This window comes from Pollicipes pollicipes, unplaced genomic scaffold, assembly GCF_011947565.3.
Source record: "Pollicipes pollicipes isolate AB1234 unplaced genomic scaffold, Ppol_2.1 Scaffold_7261;HRSCAF=8764_pilon_pilon_pilon, whole genome shotgun sequence".
In the NCBI taxonomy this organism is placed as follows: domain Eukaryota; kingdom Metazoa; phylum Arthropoda; class Thecostraca; order Pollicipedomorpha; family Pollicipedidae; genus Pollicipes; species Pollicipes pollicipes.
Window position 1 is genome coordinate 46,188,843 of NW_023597054.1, and position 6,475 is coordinate 46,195,317.

At 49.7% G+C, this 6,475-nt stretch overlaps 1 pseudogene; it reads left to right on the forward strand.

The window, feature by feature from the left end:
* Positions 1 to 294: 294 nt before the first annotated feature.
* LOC119111520 (uncharacterized) overlaps positions 295 to 6,475 on the forward strand; it is a 12,042-nt pseudogene continuing 5,861 nt past the window's right edge.

The following is a 6,475-nucleotide window of genomic DNA, read 5'->3' on the forward strand; positions in this document are numbered from 1 at the left end:
CCGTGCTGTATAATCGAGCCCTCCAAGGAGAGCAAGAGTCCGTTTACTGCGCGTCTTGTATAGCAGACTGCGAGGTTCACTGTTTTGGTTCTTTCTTAAATTTAGTTCGCTGCACACTTGCCACGAGCTACAACAAAGTTAACCGCTCCACGTTAAGGTTGGAAACGGCTCGTCGTTGAATAGTTGGAAATCATTGACATGAGTAATGTCATTACACGCATCACCGTGCTATAATATTAATCGCATTAATTGCAATTAAACGTGTCACTTGAATGGCATCCTTCGTGCTCGATCATGAACTCAAACAACACGATCCAAGTAACGCACTAGACGACGACGTGCCCAAACCCAGACGTGCGCCATCCGAACGGGTCAGGAGCGCCACGTCCAGCGAATGTCGGCCTCAGCATTCCAATGCATCATTGTGTGAGCTTGATGTAATTCAAATGTCTAGGACTTCATTCCTTTACCTTCTCCGCCCAGATCACAGCTGTCTCCTGGACATTTTCCGTTCTCTAACGGGCTGGATGACATCGGTCCTAACTCTAGATTGAGGGGCAACAAAAAATAGGTTGGTGGAAGCAGGCCAAAACTCTGCATGCGCACCAAGTGTGGGGGAGGGGATGACCCGCGAACCGATCAGCACTTAGGAGGGGTGGATGGGCGCCAAATGACCATCACTGTCGGCGCGCCCGAAAACCCTAATAAACAACAGAAGAGGAGGGATGAATGTCCCAAATGTAACTGGAAATACATCTTCACGCCAGCTGACTCCCTCCACCTTGGCTTGCAGATAGGCGGGTTCAGAGTCGGCCGGAGAGCGGCTCACACCCAAACCCAGCTACCGCGAGACCAAGCCCAACAAGTTCGTCTGTGAGTGTTCTCGCCCTGTCGGCGGCGGCGCGGTGGGCTTTTGCCAAGTGTGACATCATCCGAGTCACGCCACATTCGCCGCGCCTGACGGTACAAGGCGGAACTGGCGCGGCGCTAACGATCTCGGGGACGCGGTGTGGGAGCCGGAGGGGGCAGAGCCTGAGCATGACTACCGGGGGTGGGCCCATTGGTGACGATGACAGGTGGGCCTGTTATTGTACGGTGACTGGCACCCAATGACCTAGTTAGGTATGTGCCTTCGCTATCTCATTTGAGGAAGTGCATCAGTTTCTGCAAGTGACCGTGTCTACCGAAAAATTGTAACGCTAAAAATGCAAAATTGCGGCATTTGGTCTCTGCAAAGCTCTCATCTTAAGACGGCCCAGTGAGAATTGGCTGACCCCAGTGTAGCGTTCTCTACATTGATGCTTTAAGTTCATAGAGATGCAGTCTGATCAAAAGTGAAAAAGTAAGAATATTTCAGGCGTTCCAGTTTTGTTGGAGCTGAAATGGTTTAAAGCGGCTGTTCTGAATCATAACTTTTCACCTTCAAGAGCAAAGTTTATTGTAATTTGTGTCACCCAAGTCGTTTGAAATCATTCGAAATAATGGCCCTGTAGCCTATGCCAATAACACAAATGTTAGCACGAGTTCAGCACCTGGGCGAGGCTGGACGCACAAAAAGAAAATGTTATTTCCCCTGGAACGAGCAAAAGGTTCCGTCCAAATGTGCAAAAATCAGCCCGTGAAATACCGAGCACATCAAACATTGTAAGCCTTTCACCCTTGATTTTTGCCTTTCATTGTGACACCTTTGAACGTTGCACCTTTCGTCTTTACTTCCAACCGTAACGATACCCACTAGAATGTCACCACTGTAGCACTATCACCAAGTGACCGTCGCCTACCCTTCTACTCATGTCAAGGCGAAAACTTCATAGACAACTTCGTTTTAAATTTGAGTTACACCATGCAAATCGGTATAGTAGGCCGCATATATCTACAAAGCCAAAGACGCTTTCTCGTCATGTCCAATCCATTCAAACTCAATGATTCACATAGGAATGCGTCGCACCGCGATGCATAGGACCACGAACGTCGCCAAACCGAAGCGGTGCTACTGACATACCACCACAGGTCGTGAGACTCACGTGACCTCCCACAGCGGTCAATGTGGCCTGCACCAAGTCCACACTGATGGTGGTAGCCTCGATGAACGACCCCTTCTACGGCCTGGTCTACGCGCGCGGATTTCCCCTCTCCTGTCGGACGACTAGTCAGGGTCAGAGACGGGTCAAGCTCAAGGTCAACGTGGAGGACTGCGGCGTCAAGGTTATCGAAGACGAGGTGGGTCGGCGTGCCTGGGCTGATAGTGTATCGGGTTATCACTAAACTAGCATTATGATCTATGATATCAACGATGGATAGTTTCAGTGTCTTATTCTTCGATGATGTTGTTTGTTTAAATGACGCCTTTTAGCGCAAAGCTTTAAAAACATATTGGTAATTTTGATGCGTTGCATTACGCGGCATCCTAACGCGGTTCATTATGTCGTCATTGCACGTAGAGTTAGCATATGGTGTCACAGGAATCAGCTGCCCCGCTTAGCTTTGGTCTTTAATACTATGCCCGAATATAAAAAAAACACCCAGCTCAGGGGAGCAATCACGGAGCCTCGATCGAGTCCACCCGTGTTAAGGTTATATTACTTTTCATTGTGACGTCGCACCCATTGGTCAGGAGGAGCGGACCCACTACGAGATGATGGTGTACATCCAGTACGACCGGCACGTGCAGCAGGCGATCGACGAACAGGTGCTGGTCAGGTGTGACCCCGACGAGAGGATCGTGGTCAAGGCCAGCATGGGCCAGCCGCGCGCCGACACCCAGGTCAAGGTCGCCGACCTGCCCCCGTCCCGGCTCAAGGCGGCCAGGTGAGTGGGACGTGTTGACTGGGGAGGCTTACTGCGCGTCCGGGTTTCAGGCTCGCTACCTTTTCGGTGTTGTGCTGGTGGTCGTCCCTGTGCTCCAGACAAGCTCGGGAGTTTGCGATTTATCAGTACTGTGATGGCCGGAGACCGGTGGGTTAGATGATGCAAAGTGTCATGGATAAGTATTATTGTACTGCGCTCTGGAAATTGCAAATGAAGATCAAAAATATCTCATTACAAAAATTATGACCATGGCTCAGTATTTGATTCATTAGAAATTTGTACAAACTGTTATAATATATATCATTACACATATGAAAAATGTGACCTATCAAATCACCGTGGATGAAACGTAGATGGACCCGCGGGCGGAAAATTCACACCAAAGCCGCGATACTACCATATGCTGGTGACTTTTCGAACGGATAATCAACAGTGCTACGGATCGTTACGAATATGGGCGCATGCACCGGGGCGTGACAATAAAAATGCAGCAAATTTCTTGGACCGACAACAGAATGGCTACCGCATTGCGTATGACAAGCAGCGCTTGATGAGCGCATGCAATTCCTGTCATTCACCCCATGTCCAAGCGAGCGTCACGCAGCACACTGCACGGGGTACTCGGTGTGCATCTAGTTCAACCGGATCGGCGCCAGATGGCCGGCGTCGCCTCCTCGCGCCGGACCAGGCTGCAACAGACGCCCACCGCGGCCGGCCGTCCACAGCCATTTGTCCGGCCGCCAGACCGGAACCGGCCCGGTCACGTGCTAACGCGCGCCTGCCGTGTCACGCGGCCGCCGGCGGCCAGGCGCCGCGTCGGCAGCCGCGACCGCGAGCCGGGCCAAACAACAGCGGAACGGTTGTTTCGGAGCGGAGCCGGCGCCTCGCGGCGGCAAAAGCTGCGCGTGGCCAGTCGACCGTGGAAGGGATCTGCAGCCGAACAGAGGGCCTGACGTGGTGGTCGACCCTAATCGCTGACCCACCCAGTTATTAGCGGAATCTTATAGCCAAATCGAGTGCTTCTTCGCGCTTCTTATCAGTTCGGATTTTAATGGAGGGAGCCAAATTGCTCCACTAGTAATGAGGGTCACAGAGCGCTTGCGGTCTAACCGAGATCACTTGTGAGCGCTGTGGGTGGATCGCACCATGCGCTAAATGATCATTCGGAAAGCAGAATGTATCTCAATGTGTTTGAAACAAGTGTTGTTGCTTTACGTTGAAAGTACGTTACAAGTAGTTCGCATGAAGTTGTTTTAACTATAAATTGTGCACTGAACACCTGTGATCCCAGCAAGTCCGGCGTGCAGCAGTAGTCGCCGACCAGTCCTCCGACAGCAGCACTGGGACTTTCCGTCTACATGGCGTAAACAGGAGAAATCAAACACAAGTCATAAAGCAGAACATTCCTACACGGGTCATATTCATCAATTCAGAGGCAAAAATCCATTTTTACTGGCTTTTTTACTATGATAGCTGTTGAAACTACCTCACACTCCTCGCCAGCCCAGTTTGTTTCACAAAACCCCACAGTTTTACAAGGATATATCATTTCAACGCACACAGTAAACGAAATGCATAAGAAATAATCACAGCCCCAGGCGTACGCACGTGATGATCTCGAGGAGCACGTGGTCCCTTGTTACATTTATCACGTGTTTTAATGTGTGCATGAATATATGTTGTCGATTAAAGTTCCGTGGTAGACACGTAATACTAAACAAATTAAGCATATGATGTTGTTTTACGCCTTGCGCGGAATTTTGCGCGTCGCGCTAACAGTGAAATGTTTGTATTTTTCCCCTCCCACTTCGAACTCCCACATACTCATACGCCCCCGATTAAGGCCAAATGTCACTGCAGTGGCGAATCCCTACCTCAATGTCTTCGCGTAACACACAGCGCCTTGTGATCTCTCGCACAGAATCACGCCGTTTCCCTCCTGCCACAGGAGGGCAGACGCCGAAGACTACCTGCCCCGTCCAGATGAAAGCTATACGGACCCCACTGGTGCTGACCACTCGGCGGCGCCGCCCGCGACGCCGCGGTTCGCGGATGACTTCTCGATGCTGCTGGAAGGTATCCGTTCGCCTAGCAACGCCGCTCAGATCTGTTACGTGTGTTCTTCACGCTCCGTTGGGAAGGTCGTGATATTTTGTGACGGACAGCAAGTCTGGAAATAAAATTCGATGCTTTTGTTAGCCGCTACTGCACCATGATATCAAGGATACATTAAGCTGAGAACACAACCCAAATGCGCATATTGCACCAGACTGCCACCGGCATGGCCGCAGCGGATTGTTACGTTAAGCGCACTTCAGACTCTTGCTGAGCCGGACGCCCGGGACCAGGCAGGGGAAGCCAGACCCCACTGCCCGGTCGTGTTCACTCCACCCGGCGCCGCGCTGCAGACGACCAGGAGCTGGCGGCCCGAGAGACGGCAGGAGGAGCGGAAGCAGGAGACGGCCCGCTGCTGGCTCGACATCCTCAAAGGACAGGGATTGGAGGGGCGCGCCTTCTTCCAGCACCTGGACGTAGGAGACCCTACCACCATGCTCATCAAGACACGGCTCAACGCTGACGCCGGTACGTTGCATGCTCGGAATCGTATTTTCGTTTCAATAGCAAGATAATGCATTACCGGGTGTTCTCGACCAGGTTAGAGGATCCAAGATTCCGTAACGCGTCTCAAAAAACAACAAGGACGAATGGTGGATCCAATAGATCATTTGGCAATTCCAAACTACGCCTTGGACCTAGGAAGATCCAGGCCCAAACATTGATGAGTCCTACCCCGTAATATATATATATATATATATATATATATATATATATATATATATATATATATATATACATTCGTGTTATACACGTACAATATACACTTAATAGCGCTCGATAAACGCTATTTCAGAATTCATGTTTTTGTGTGTAAACGCGTGTTAACGAAGCGATATAATGTTTAAAAAAATTCATACCTTCCGAATGGTTTGAGATTTTTACCCATAAAGGCTATATTGATACAAGCAATGAAGACTTTGAGCTCCTAATATTTCGGGGAATTCCATCTTACAATTTACACGCTGACGGAAAAAGATCTTCAAGAAACCAGGAGGCAGAGACTTACATAGTGGCTTTTGAGGGCACGTGCTCTCCTTATAATTTTTGAGCACGTATTAATATGTTTGCGAATAAATTCTGACTCACATCACTGGGGTACACATTTATAAGCATAATGGCCGACAACATGCGATGCTGCTTTATGCCGCGTAATAAATATAGCGCGTCCATGGCCCGTTAAACTGGGGCTACAGTACAAAAAATGGAGTGTGCCTCCACCCTTCAATGCGAAACTACGCCAACATCCGAACCAAGGAGTCCTGGAAAAACGACGTTATCCAACAAACATCGGTTATGTTGTCAACACCCGGGGTTTTTATGCTCTTTTTCAAGTGTTCATGGGATCACTCGTGACCATGAACACAGCTTGGAATGTCGAGCTGTTATCACATAGCCAATGTTTGCTTGGCCAGTACCAGAACCTAACCTTGTTACCAGTATGGCCTAGTACATTATATGTCGATTGCTGTTAGCATAAGACTTCTGAGCACATACTCTTTAAACCCCTTTCCTGCTCTCGACGACTCCACTCGGCTAAGCTTGGCCAAGT